This window comes from Antechinus flavipes, chromosome 3, assembly GCF_016432865.1.
Source record: "Antechinus flavipes isolate AdamAnt ecotype Samford, QLD, Australia chromosome 3, AdamAnt_v2, whole genome shotgun sequence".
Classification (NCBI taxonomy): Eukaryota; Metazoa; Chordata; class Mammalia; order Dasyuromorphia; family Dasyuridae; genus Antechinus; species Antechinus flavipes.
This window is the reverse complement of record NC_067400.1, coordinates 482,370,432-482,386,392: the sequence shown is the minus strand read 5'-3', so window position 1 is coordinate 482,386,392 and position 15,961 is coordinate 482,370,432.

Genomic DNA, 15,961 nt, shown 5'->3' with positions numbered 1-15,961 from the left:
GGGGAAGGAGGCAATGTATACTTAGGTCAAGGTTCAACATCAAAGATAGTGGATAGTGCAAATGATATTGATAATTTTGTATTTTTTGACTCTTGATAGATCTGATAAGTACTTTATTGTTTTAACCTCATGTTAATAGAGGTCTCTCTTAGTAGTTGGAAAAATGTCAGCTTTCCTACTTTTTTGTTCATTTGTGTTCTCATTAATAGCGTTATCTTTCATCAGCAGTTTTTTATAGGAATTCTTTATAATTTACTTGTCCATTTTTGAGAGTTAGTTTTAGTTAAAACTAATATAATTAATTACAGTAGAAGATAGATTGAAACACATACACTCCACCAAGGGCTGAATCTGTTCCCTGACCACTTCCATGGCTTAATATGGAAGGGCTTATTTCCATTTAAATCCACTTAAATGGGTAGATATAAAATATGATGAAAATGAGTGAGTGAGGTTAGTTTCAATTGTCAATTAGTCCATAATGTGGAATTCCCATTTTTCCTAAGAATGACCTATATACTTGACATATTGAATAAAATATAAATAATTGAATAAAAGTACCAGTGTCAAACCACCTGTTACATATGTAAAATATAATTTCTTCCTCACCTTTAGATAAGAATAAATGCAATATGTTTTTCTCTACATACGAGTGGATCATCTTGCACCAAATATCCAAATTTCTTGCTAAGACTATCAATTTTACATTTGCAATGTCTCTCAAATACTCCCTTTTCTTTCTTCTAATACTGTCATTATCCTGGTACAAACTGTTATCACCCTGGTCTACCTGCCATAAGTCTCTCTTTTTTCTTATTTTTAAGTATCTTTTTTATTGTAGTAAGTTTATTTTTTAAATACACATTGTTTTATAAATCATGTTGGGAGATAAAAATCACAGCAAATGAGAACCTACAGTTACCATGTCATACTTCACCTCAATAAACTACCTATCGCTTCCGGAATTAAATATAAAATTCTGTTTGGTGTTCAAAGCCCACCATAACATAATGTCTTTTGTATCAATCCCCCTTCCATCATTCCAATCTTTTTATCCTCACCCAATCTTACCTAGTACATTCTCTTGGATCCTGCCAAGACAGTAATTAGCACATTAGCTTCCTTGTTGCTAAAAGAATAATACACTCTATCTCTTGATTACAGGCTTTTTCTCTGTGTGTTCCACATGTTTGGAATGCTCTCTTCTAATACCTATCTACTTGTAATTTTACCTTCCTCCAGTTCCAAAAAAAAAGACCTCCTTTTATAAGTAGTCTTTTCCCAAACTTTTTTTTTTTTTTGGTTTTGCTGAGGCTACTAGGGATAAGTGACTTCTTCAGGGTCACACAACTAAGAAGTGTTAAGCATTTGAGGCCATATTTGAATTCAGGTCCTCTTGATTTCAGGTCTGGTGCTCTATCCACTGTGCCATCTAGCTGCCCCTTCCAAATCTTTTTTAATTCTGATGCCTTCCCTTTCAAAAGTTATTTCCAATTAATTGTTTATATAACTTTTTTGTGTGCTTATTATTTTCCCATCAGACTCTATGCTGCTTAATGGCAAGGGTCTTTTGCCACTTTTGTATCTCAAAAGTTTAACATGGTATCTGGCATATCGGGCACATCTGGTCCTCAATAAATGTTTATTGACTACCTGACCAAAATGGCAGTAGTGCCTGAGTCAAGATGCAATCCCAGGTCTCTTGACTATTAGTATAGGATTCAATCTACTATAGCACATTGCTTCTTAAAATAATATAACATCAGATCATTTGGTTAGCATAAGAATCCTCATATCATGCATTTTTGGATCAGTCATGGATGAATACTTAACAGATATTGCTGTCCAGAATTTTCAATATACTATATTCTCAATGTAGTGCTCCTGTCTTCTTTCCTGGTTGTATAAGCATCTACTTATTAAAAGCAAGAGAGTAATATGACTGACTTATTCTGTGTCACAAGAAATTGTATTGCCTATAATTTACCTGTAAAATGGGATGTGCCACAGTAAATGGTCATTGCTAATTCTATAAATGGGGCTGATATGGAAGAAATCGCTTATCAGGAATTACTGGTTACATTTTACCTTGATGATAGTCTTATTTACTTCTGTGAATTGTTCCAACTCTTTGGGACAACAATTTAGATTCATATTAAGAAAGTGACCAAAATGTCCACACTGTTAGGATCAGAGATCCAAAGATATGTAATGTGTCACTTTATTTGTTTGATGGTGGCTTAGTACATTTTCTTTCTTTTTTTTTTTTTGTTATTATGAATAGCTTTTTGAACGTGAGGAGCTTTGTTATAAAAAGATGATGTAAAAACAAAATATATCAATAAAATTTAAAAAGATAAAAAGCATGGAAAACATGAGCTTCTACCAGGATCCATTACTGATGATTCTACCTTCTACCTACACCACATTTGCTTCCCACATAGGGTGAAGTATACTTTCTAATGCAACCAATTGTCATGAGAAATCCTCCAATTGGTAGGGTTTAGCTCTTGAATCTCTGCCATTGTTGGTTTTAGACAGTCTAGTCAGGAAACCAATAAATAATGTCTAATAATGATTATAGTTATCTCTCGTGCTCCAGGAATCTCAGTGAAGATGCTTATAGGATCACAAAAGTTAGAGTAATATTAAAGTCCAAATTTCAAATAACTGAGGTAATAAACTCTAGGACGCAGGCCATATGTAGAGGTTAGGTTTCTCTGGAACACTTAAAAGCTAGGTACCATATGCAATATTAAAACTGGTACTACCAATATGTTATCTAAAAGCAGAATTTAAAGGAGTATTGTAGAGGGCCGGAACTTTGGAAAGGTATATTTGAATCAAGGACAGAAGAGTGCTTATAGTTAAGCACCTACTCAGTGTGATTGATGTGATAATGTTTCTCTAGCTAACGATGTAATCACTCTAGTTGGCATATACTTATTGTGATATGGTGATGTAATGGGTGCACATGCTCAGCTGCTGTAGTAATGTAATTTTACTGAGCTATTTAAGGGCTGAGAGGACTGAGAACTGAGAATCTCAGTCACAGACACAGAGAAGACTCCAGACTCCATCTTTGGCCATTCTTGTGGTGGCTCTCCTGCCTTCATCACTTCTCCACCTAAAGACCAAGGCCTGTCTGGAGATCCTCCAGAAAGCTACTCTGGACATTACAGAGTTTTGACTCAATTGTCTCCCAAATCTTCAGATTTTCACTGTAGGTATATCTTGTCTGTGACCCTGACTTACACTAAGGAATCAACATGGTCTTAGTTTTTGTCCTTAGAATTCTGTCATGAATTAGTCATGTAACTAAAGACTAAAGACATGGCAAAAGAAATGGAATAGTGAAATGAAGAAAGTTTCTATTTGGTTTCAAAGCTCCCCAAAATTTTTTGTTGAAAGAAGGGTCATGAATTTCTAGTTCTAGTTCTAGTTCAAACTTTACCAACTTTATTACCTTTAGTAAGTTACCACTCTCAGCCTGAGTTTACTCATTGATAGCTTTATCTATTCTTGTGTCAATTCTTGTAAAATACATCTGTAGCTTGAATAACCCAGGACTCCAGAGAATAGGAAAGACTGATACAAAGGAAGGTCTCAGCACTATGTAGATTTATTTTCCTCACACATATTATCTTATACTTTTCCCCAAGATCAGAGACTTTAGTGGATGTAACTAATCTGGCCATAGATTTGAGGGACTTTCCAACACACTTAGCTAAGGGAGATCTGAAGATACTTGACACTTAAGTTATTGATTAAGAATTGATACTTAAAAGTATCAATTCCTTTCCCATTAAAGCTGAATAGCATTCACCTGAATGAAACAGGGAATGTGAGAAATAACAGAAAAAGTACCTCTCCTATCTATAGTCAATAATCAAGCATTCCTCAATACTAATAGAGACTTGAATTCCTTGGGCTTCAATTATATTTGTGGCCTTTATTATAAGTGCAAAACATGTTATTTTACACATGTAAGTTGTTCATTTAAATTTACCCCATTCAAAAATATTTTAACTGAAATTGTCTTTAAGTGGGTTTTCTAGATCTAGGTAAGGATACACTAGAGGCAGTTGTCATTAATAATGTACACACCTAAGTACAGTTTGCATTCAATGTATAACCTTCATTTTCTGCCATAGATATTTTTAAAATAAATTAGTTAACATAAATAACCTAGGGTTTTTCTAATGTAAACTCATAGGAACTTTTCGCACCTATTTCTTCAATCAAGTTCCTCTAAGGACCAGAGAAAGTATAACTTTTAAATTAATCACTGAGGTATCCTTTCCACCAGAGGTTCAAAAAAATTTTGCCTTGTGGGATTAATTTTAATGTTAGTTTTGTAAATGAATTATTGGTCCCTGTACACAGGGACACAGGCTAATAGACTTTAAAAGACTGGGAATTTTAATGACTTCTGCTGCAGTAGTAAAGTTGATATAGATTCTAAATATTAGAATTTTTAAGACAAAGAAGCAATTATAGAAAAAATCAAGAGCTTATCTAATTTAGTCCTTTGAGGCTAAATTGAATCCTATCATTTGGAATGTTTCCTAGTCAATTACACATGTGCACTGATCCAGTGTCTAAGAATATTTAGAGGTGTGATCAAAGTTATCAGGCTTATTTCTACTTTATCTTGCTGCTTAATATATAGGGGAGAAAAACAGCAACTGACAACACAGTAAAGAAATTGGTACTACTGTTCATTAGTATTGATGGAAAAGTAACAAAATGACAAATGTATTCTCACATACACATATAAAAACACTCAAAATCAATAAGTGAACAAGTAATGATTAATAATTTGTCATCTAGCAGGTACTAGAATATAAAGAAAAAAGAATAACTCCTTACGTCAATGAGTTTGCATTGTCTCATGACATAAAATAAGTACCTTTTGTAAGAAGGCACATGCATTTTTATGTTTGGATCTAAGAATAAATAAAGACTTCCCTATTCATAGATACCTTTGAGATCCAAAAGCTCAGCCTTATAAATTCAACTTAAGAAGCTAACAGGGAGGGAAATTTTAATTCCTAATTATTTATTTATCATTCTCACCTTCCTCCCTTATTGGGAATGCTTTTTTTCAGAATATTGAATTTTTTCATGTTTCAAAACCTATCTCAATTTTTACTCTGTCAATAAAATCTTCTCTAACTATTGAAACCTTACCAAATATTATTTTTAACCCTCAATGTAGCACTAATTTGTGCCAAATTCATTTTTATCATAGTTTTTAGTCTTTTCTCTTTAAATCAGTTGTGATCTCATTCAGATCAGAGAACACTCTTTTATCTTTGTATCTACCTCCTTTTTTGTTTTCTACCTATGTTCTTAAAAAATGTGTTGAATTATTCATTGATGATCATGATAAGGTAAATGGGTTGGTAGGTAGCAAGGTTGAATATACTTGAGGGGTTATTTTGTTTCACGCTGAGAATTCATAGGGACAAAATTTTCTATAATCATTCTCATTTCTCAGGATAATTTCATTTCTTCCCTCTTCATATGAAATTAGATAATTCTAGTCTTAGTCTAGTCTAACCTTTAGGCAGGAAAAAGAAAAAAATTCTTACTTCAGATCTTTCCTTAGATCATTGAACAGATTGCTTTAAGATGTGTTTTAACTGTCCCTTTGAATTCTCAGCTATCCTTTGTCTTTTCTTTAATTTTTAAAATGAGCCTTTTAAATATCTGCTTGACACTGTGGGCTATAGAAAATGGTATTTTTTTTTCATTTTACTATACTGTTTTTCTGCTTTTCTCAGTAGGAAAAAAATCTCAAAAAAACTACATTGCTTTAAAGTAAACATTTCATGAATAGTTCTATTTCTGGGATGGTATTTGATCAGTTTTCATTGATTTTGGTATCTTAAATATTTGATATTTATAATTATAGCTTCCTGCTAAATATTTTCATCTCTCTGAGTTCTTCTATTGTTTTACTTGTTAAATCAATCCTTTTTCTCTCCTTTACAGGGTCATCATCTATATTCCATTCCCCACCTGTAGGTGACCTACAAGACTCTGACGTAGGCCCTTTGATTTTTTTCCCAATTTAGCTCCTTATTCTCTATTTCAGTGATCACATTGACTTATCTCTACATGTTTAAATTCCAGATATAGCTGTTCTTAGTTTCTCATTAATTGTTTTTCCACATCCCTCACTGCCTTTAGGTCATCAACAAGTGAAAATTTTGGAGATATCTCAAAATTAATGTGATTTAAAAGTCCATTTTCTACCCCCCCCCCCAAAAAAAAAAAAAACCTGTCTTGTTAAGGACCATGCATAGGTGAAGGGGCAGGTTAATTCTCTGAGAGCCTCCACAGCTGTGAATCATAACATTTCAAGGAGTTGAAAACAGCCTTAACTGACACAGGTGTTGCTTGTGGACTGGAATGAAAAAAAAAAAATTGAAGGCAGAGGAAAGAGGAGAGAGGCTACTACGCAACTTCCTCTTAGGATGGAAGTCAGAGAACAGCAACTGCCTTTTAGTCTCCTTGTATCATCATCAACCATCATCAATCATCATCAGCTGCTCTCATGAAGAGATCCATTCTACAGGTCTGACTTAGACCTCCAATAGCCACTGGCAGGTGGTTCCCGTATCACAATACCCTCTCTTCAGCTTCATTTGTCTTTATGAGGGCATCCAAATCTTTCTAGTGATCTAGTTTGATGATTTTGGACTGCTCCTTAAATCTTCTCTTTCCCTCACCTCCTAAAAGGAATTACCAAATTATTTCATTTATATATTTTATTGATATTTTCTGTTTTTCCTATCACCACAATATTCTGTGTATCCCTCTTCCTCTTCCTTTCTTAGAATATCAAATGATGAACAGTTTTTTTAAATAAGGAATAAAAAATAAGCAAAACCAATGAATACATTTTTAAAAATCTGAAAATCTACTTAATATGTAATATGTGTAGTCCTTCCACTTCCATGAAGGAATAGCTTGAGAGTATTTTCTCATATTTCTTCATTTGAATCCTTTGAAACATTAAAATTTTATTATTCTTATTTTTCTTTTTTTTGGTGCCATTGTTTTCTTGGTTCTGTTTATTTCACTTTGCTTCAGTTTACATAGATCTGTCTATCATTCTCTAGATTCATCATACTTGTTTCTTAAAGAACAGTAATATTCCATTACATTCATATACTAAATATGTTTAGACATGTAGGGAATAGAGATAAGGTGAAGAACTTACAGGAATGTATGCATTCTTTTTCTGTATTTTATTATTTCTGTGTTTCCCCTATGACCTGTATAACATGTGCAGGCTCATATCTACTTGAGCCTTAGCCAGCTAGAAATGTATTTACTTAACCTGAGCTGATGATATTTATTGGTATTTGACATTTATTGATATTTAGTCTATTAGCTGGGCCACTGTCTGCTTGATTAAGCCTGAAGGCCTGATTTTCTGTTTCCCAGAAATCAGGAGATTTCAGGGAAACAGAAACCTTCCATTCCAATCTCCCCAAATAGCAACAACCAATTAGATGCCTCCCTCTCCCCTTCTCAATGCTCTCTTACTTGTGATGTAATTTCTTGTATAAAAGCTATGTATCTTTACTACTTCTTTAACCTCCTACCGCAGCTTTCTCTTTCTTATCTCGCGATGGGACAACTCGTCCTCTGGAGGTTTTCAATAAACAACTTTTCTGCCTTCTACTGAGTGATCTCTGAGTAGTCATTTTGGGTAAGGGTTTTCTACATCCCTCACAGACAGCTGCACTAACAATATATTAGTCTGCCTATCTTTCCAAATCTCATCCAACATTTACTGTTGCCCTTTATTATAATTTTTGGCAATTAGAAAGGTATGAGGTGAAATATCAGGGTTATTTTTTATTTGTATCTTTTGTATTATAAGTTATTCTGGAGAAATTTTCATGTGGTTGTGAATATTATGCATTTCTTCTTTTTAAAATTATTTATTCAAAATTTTTTTGATAAACTGGAAAGCAGACTACCAGTATCTTACATCATTTACCAAGTTAAGGTCAAAATGCATATATGATCTAGGCATAAATTGCAGCAAAAAAACTTCTACCACAAAGGGTAATGTTAAATGGCTCCATTTTTACAGAAAATTTATAGAAGAACTCAAAAAAGAATTTAAAAATAACATGAGATACATTGAGGAAAAAATTTAAAAAAACAAAATAAAAACCACTCAAGAAAAGCAGATCTGTGGATAGATTAAAAAGAAAAAATGTAAGAATAATTGGATTAACTGAAAGTTGTGATTTTAAAAAAAAAAAAGATCCTTGATACAATAATGAAAGAAACAATCCAAACAATTTGTCTTGGAGTAATAGAACATGAGGGGAAAATAGAAATAGAAACAAAAATTATCAATCTCCACCTTGAAGAGATCCTTTGTGGGAAACACATGGAAATATTATTGCCAAATTTGGAAACTCCCAGATAAAAGAAAAAATTTTGTAAGAATCCAGAAAAAAATTTAAATTCACTGGAGTTACAATTAGAATTGTACAGTACTTACAAGCAGCCACAATAAAAGACCATAGATCCTAGAATCACATCTACCAGAAATCAAAAGAACTAGCTCTATAGACAAAAATATTATATCCAGTAAAATTATCCATAATATTGAATGAGAAAAAAAAGTGTATATTCAATGAACTTACAGATTTTCAGGACTTCCTACCAACCAAATCAGAGCTCAATAGAAAATTTAACATATAAAAGTCAATATCAAAGATCAATTTGAAAGAACTTAGCATGATTAAATTGCTTATGTTTTTTACATGGAAATATATACCATATATTTAAGACTGACATCAGCAATAGGGTAGCTTAAAAGAAAGATCCGGGCAAAGTTAAGATAAAAATAGTAATTAGTTATAAAAATGAGATGCAGAGTAAGAATAGCCTCAGAGGCTTTAGAGGGGGAGCAGGTCTTGTAGTCCTGAAAATGTACTCACATTGGGAATGGGTTAAATAGCAACACTACATATATAGCATGAAAGGTATGGGGGTAATGGAAAGAGGGAGAAGAAAGAGTGGGGAAGAAGATAAGGAAGGAATCCTTGAATGATGAGAGATTAAGTAATAGCAAGGCAAAGCAAGTTAAAGATCAGAATTAAAGCAAAGAGTTAGCAGGTATAGGAAAGATATGTATGTGTGTGGGGGAGGAAGGTAGTGTGTGTGTGTGTGTGTGTGTGTGTGTGTATCTGTATATATCAATATATGTATATATAAATATTTCCTTACATTGACAGAAGTATCCAGAATAAGGTTTCAGGGTGATATAGTCTTGCACTGTCTTGAAATAACCACTATGTTTAGTTTAGGGAAACACATTTTAGAAAAATTACCAACAAATTATATTAAATACTGAGGATTATGTTCAAAGACAATGAAGGGATTCAACATTACATCATATAAAGTTTGGCTTATGACTCCTGACATAATTAGCCAAACAAAATAAAGTTTAGGAGGATATGAGCAGTTTCATGGAATAAAAAAATTTCATAAATTGAAAGTGGGTTGATTTTTTAATGACAATGTCCCTTTCAAAAATTTATTACTAATATGCCAGATTATGGAACAAATATTACAAATAAAAGAAAAATGAAAAACTTTGCAATTTGAAACAATTTTTGTTTATCATAAATACAGGGTAAATATTAATTTAAGAAAAATGGAAATAAATTGTTATATATTCTGTAACATAGAAAAGACATTTTAAAATTTAGTGGAAATGCAGAATGTACTTTATGTTAACTATAATTTTAATTTTTTGCATCTTATAGGGCAATTTAAAAATAAAATATACTATAATTGATAGCATTTTCTTAAAAAGGATGAAGAGATCTCAAAAGCTGTTTAGTCCAATCTATATTTAGTGGATGATTTCCCTACAATAGCCATAAAATGTGTTATCCATCTTTCCCTTAAAGATATTAAATGAAGATGAATTCACTAGCTTCTAAGATTGCTTATTCCACCTCTGGATTATTAGAAATTGAAAAAAAATTACTATTTAGTTGAAATCTTCCTTTTTACAGTTTGTACTCATTGTTCTTCTGGTCTATATACCCAAGAAAAACATTTAAGTATAAAAAAATTAATAAATAAACCAATCATTAAATTAAAGAATAAATGAAATAAAAAAAATGAAATAATGAAAGCAACAACAATATATTTAAAAAGCAATAGTTCTTCAAAAACAGCCAATTGTGTACTTATGCTTTCTCTTGTCCAGGACAGACACCCCCATATAGTTCAGCTGATTTTTACAAAACAAGATCTTTATCTTGGTAACTCTCTTCTGTATTATTTTCAGCTTATTAATTCATTTTTTTAAATGTAGCTTCCAGCACTAAACCCAATACCATAGATATAGCTTAATCAGAAAAACCATAATTAACATTATGCAAATATGACTCTAATTTAAGGTGCCAACATTTGTGGAGATACTTCATGTCATGTAACTTCAGGACACTTAACTAGCATTTGAAGGCTTGTGTATGCTCTTAGTCTTTAGTCATACCGGGGGACATTAGGATATTATAATATCACAAAGAGATAGAAAAAGACCACAAGGAGAAGCATAGCTTTTAGATATTAATTTTCTACAGGAGGAAAACATTTCCTTTCCATTCTCCTTCCTCACCTCCCCTTTTCCCTGTTTTATAATGATTGAATAGGAATATGGAATGCCATGTGGAATGTTTAGGATCTGGCATGATAATAGCATGTTCTGACCTTGGAGCATATTGAGTTTATGGCTTACCCTCTCTTTATTCCAACTTACATGAATTTTCTCAAATGAAAGAATTTGTAGTTAAAATTCTGATGTCAGTATAATGAATGTTACTTGTCCTGTGCTAGATGACATATCTTACTATAATATAATGATGCATTTACTTTTTTTAAATGTCATACCACATAGTTAACATATTTAGGTTTCAATTTGCTAAAACCCTCAGATTGTCTTCACAATATTTATTTTTGAACTTTAGTGCAGAATTTTGTATTCTTCCTTATTCAATTAAATCCCATTAGACTTGACCCAATATTGCATTTTATTGGAATATTTTTGGAACTTAAATCTATCATCTAATATGTTATTTATTATTCCTGTTTTGTAACATCTGCAGAGTTGGAAAACTAGTCATCTATGCTTTATATAATTCATTGATTAGAACAGAAATCAAACATTGCAGAAACCATCAGATCTCCCCTACATAGCTTTATTCAAATTAGATTTTACTGATTAATGATTATTTGACTTAAGTAACTCCACCATTTGTGACACCAACTAAATGAATTTTCCCCTTTTCTATCTTAGAATCTATTCATCTTTTCCACATTGAAAGAATGGGAGACATTGCCAACTATTTCACTGACATTTAGAAAAGTTATCTCTAATATTCCTCTGATCTAGAAGGGTAATAATTATTTTCAAAAAGGAAATTACAATAATTTAGCCTACTTTGTCCTTCTACTGTTTTTATAAAAAGGAAAACTTTTAATTTTTCAATTCAACATTTAGGAAAGAACGTTAATACAAGAACTTGAGTAGGAGATATTATATGGGTTACCCTGAACTAATCAGAGATGTATGTACTAAATGTTTGTTCTCTTCTGGCTTTTCTTGGCTTTTCACTTCAATGGTAAACAGTTATTCAACTACTTTTTTATTAAAAAAAAAGTTTGAGAGACAACTATAAAAAAGACATCATCTTAATCTCACCTGAGAAGCTCTCTATTCTAGCAAAAGAGTAACTGGTGCCATCTAGAGAATTCTGAGGGACACTGATTTTTTTCCCTACCACTTTGTCCTTTCAAAAACTATAACTCTATCTCTGTCTTTCCATATCTCTCTCTCTCTCTCTCTCTCTCTCTCTCTCTCTCTCTCTCTCTCTCTCTCTCTCTCTCTCTCTCTCTTTCTCTCTCTTAATAATAATGGGTAATCTTATCCCACCAACTCATTCTCAATTAAGTCATGATGGCTCTTTGTGAATATCATACTTGGAAATGGGCAACATGAGTTAATGCCCATACTTACATAACAATATCAATATAAGGCCAAGCTCTGTGTAGCAGATCTGGGGCAATTTGGGTTGACTTTTCCTTAATAGACTCCTTTGGGACTGTTAGTTCTTTAGAAATGTGTATATAAAAACCAGTGAGTTAGTCCTGTGAATATAAATTAAGTCACTGTGAGATTATTTCTTTTCATCATTCTCAGAGTTGGGGTAGGTTAATGATAAAGAGGAGGCAGAAGTGTGGAGATAGAAAAGATGTTCTAATTTAGAGATGCTCCTGATTATTAATCTTATCCATCACACAGAATGGTAGGCTCATATGCTTGTTTATTCTCCATCCCTTTGTATCTACTTCTCATGGCATTGGACATTAAGCAATTCTTCTGACTATATAATAATATTTGGCATACAAGTTCTGTCTAACTTTATGCTATAATAGCATAGCTATAGCTGTAATGTGTTAATGTGTACTCAACAATGTCAAACTTACTCAGAAAAAAAAGTTGAAGGAAAAAAATGACATTTTCTTAAAGGTGATATTTCATCTTTAAGAAGCTTGTGGGTAGGAAATATCTGATTTGAAAGTAGATAGGGATATAGAGTAAAGGAGTAGAATCAGGATTAGAAAGCTTAAATATCAATATTGAAAAATAACATTTTGCTTCTAAGTATAAAAATACTTCAATATGGTTGTATCTGTTCCTATCATCCCTACATTTCAGTTTATCATGATCAAGTAATGAATCAGGAAATATTAATTCATACAAGACTGTGCTTATGAATGAACTAAGACAATTGGAATTATGTAATCTGATGCAGAACTAATTTACTACTAACTTGGGGAGAGAATACTAACAAACTGCCATGAAATAGCATAATAATATTAGCAAAGGATTACACAGTTATGTTTTACTTTGAAAATTAGGAAGTATAAATAGTTTAAATGTTTTTTTTTTTTTGATCTCACAGAATTGGTGCTTAATTTTTTCTCTAGTGTTCAGCATCAGTCTTCTTTCACTTTCTGGGCAATGAAATGCTCTACATATACTACCCTCCTGACAAGATCCTGTCTATATCTGTCTCCTCATCATGCCTTGGGTGGAAAAGTTGCTATCAGAGTTTTGTTTTTGTTATTTAAACTTTATTTATTAGAATTTCATCTGGTCCATTTCCTAGACAGTTGTGCAGGAGATTTTGTAGGGATTAATTGCTTGATTTAAACACGTTTCCTCTTTGTATTAAGGTCACTGAGGCTCAATATGCTCAGCTCTTCACTCACCACTAATGTATAATTTATTCTTTTTACTTTCATAAAGTCTTATGTAAGCCCTTCTCCTCAGACTTTTATCATCTTTCATTTGGACAATTACAATAATCCTTTTTTGCGGGGAGAGGAGTGTTAGCAAGAATAGCCCACATTTGGATGGATTTTATTTTAATGTATTTATAATGCACAGAAACTTTGTGAGGTCAGTACTTCAGGGACTAATGGGTAGATGAGGACCCTGAAACTCAAGATGGTGAAGGCTTTTACATAAGGAGACACAGCAGGTAAGTGAAAGAAGCAAGATGGTAACCTCCATTGTCTGGTCTTCTCTCTGCTATTTCCATTCTCTCTCTACGACCACACCTTCATTTTTTAGTTGTTTCAAAGCATTAGGAAATAGGGAACATTAGTTAAACCTGACATGTATTAAAGAGGCAATAGAGAAGGATGGAAAAATCACTGGCTTGGGAATCAGAGGATTCAAATATACTCTTTGAGGCTTACTCTCAGGGTCTTTTCTTCATAGTTGTATAACTATTATTTTCACATTTTTTTTTACTTTTTTTTTTTACATTTTTTACATTTACATACATTTTTACATTTTCATTTCCTTTTTTTATTTTTTTGTTTATATTTTATTTTATTTTATTTTATAATAACTTTATATTGACAGAATCCATGCCAGGATAATTTTTTTTTTTTACAACATTATCCCTTGCACTCGTTTCTGTTCCGATTTTTCCCCTCCCTCCCTCCACTCCCTCCCCTAGATGGCAAGCAGTCCTATATATGTTAGATATGTTGCAGTATATCCTAGATACAGTATATGTTTGCAGAACTGAACAGTTCTCGTGTTGCACAGGGAGAATTGGATTCAGAAGGTAAAAAGAACCCAGGAAGAAAAACAAAAATGCAAATAGTTCACATTCATTTCCCAGTGTTCTTTCTTTGGGTGTAGCTGCTTCTGTCAATCATTTATCAATTGAAACTCAGTTAGGTCTCTTTGTCAAAGAAATCCACTTCCATCAGAATGCATCCTTGTACAATATCATTGTCGAAATGTATAATGATCTCCTGGTTCTGCTCATTTCACTTAGCATCAGTTCATGTAAGTCTCTCCAAGCCTCTCTGTATTCATCCTGCTGGTCATTTCTTACAGAACAATAATATTCCATAACATTCATATACCACAATTTACCCAGCCATTCTCCAATTGATGAGCATCCATTCATTTTCCAGTTTCTAGCCACTACAAACAGGGCTGCCACAAACATGTTGGCACATACAGATTCCTTTCCCTTCTTTAGTATCTCTTTGGGATATAAGCCCAATAGTAACACTGCTGGATCAAAGGGTATGCACAGTTTGATAACTTTTGGGGCCTAATTCCAGATTGCTCTCCAGAATGGTTGGATTCGTTCACAACTCCACCAACAATTTATCAGTGTCCCAGTTTTCCCGCATCCCCTCCAACAGTCATCATTATTTTTTCCTGTCATCTTAGCCAATCTGACAGGTGTGTAGTGGTATCTCAGAGTTGTCTTAATTTGCATTTCTCTGATCAATAATGACTTGGAACACTTTCATATGAGTGGTAATAGTTTCAATTTCATCATCTGAAAATTGTCTGTTCATATCCTTTGGCCATTTATCAATTGGAGAATGGCTTGATTTCTTATAAATTTGAGTCAGTTCTCTATATATTTTGGAAATGAGGCCTTTATCAGAACCTTTAACTGTAAAGATGTTTTCCCAGTTTGTTGCTTCCCTTCTAATCTTGTTTGCATTCGTTTTGTTTGTACAAAGGCTTTTTATTTTAATATAATCAAAATTTTCTATTTTGTGATCAGTAATGGTCTCTAGTTCATCTTTGGTCACAAATTTCTTTCTCCTCCACAAGTCTGAGAGATAAACTATCCTATGTTCCTCTAATTTATTTATAATCTCGTTCTTTATGCCTAGGTCATGGACCCATTTTGATCTTATCTTGGTATATGGTGTTAAGTGTGGGTCCATGCCTAATTTCTGCCATACTAATTTCCAGTTATCCCAGCAGTTTTTATCAAATAATGAATTCTTATCCCAAAAGTTAGGATCTTTGGGTTTGTCAAACACTAGATTGCTATAGTTGACTATTATATCTTGTGAACCTATCCTTTTCCACTGATCAACTAATCTATTTCTTAGCCAATACCAAATGGTTTTGGTGACTACTGCTTTATGATATAATTTTAGATCAGGTACAACTAGGCTACCTTCATTTGATATTTTTTTTCATTAATTCCCTTGAGATTCTCGACTTTTTATTGTTCCATATGAATTTTGTTGTTATTTTTTCTAGATCATTAAAATATTTTCTTGGCAGTCTGATTGGTATAGTGCTAAATAAATAGATTAGTTTAGGGAGTGTTGTCATCTTTATTATATTCGCTCATCCTATCCAAGAGCACTTAATATTTTTCCAATTATTTAAGTCTGATTTTATTTGTGTGGAAAGTTTTTTGTAATTTTGCTCATATAATTCCTGACTTTCCTTTGGTAGATAGATTCCCAAATATTTTATGCTGTCGACAGTTATTTTGAATGGAATTTCTCTTTGTATCTCTTGCTGTTGGATTTTGTTGGTGATGTATAAAAATGT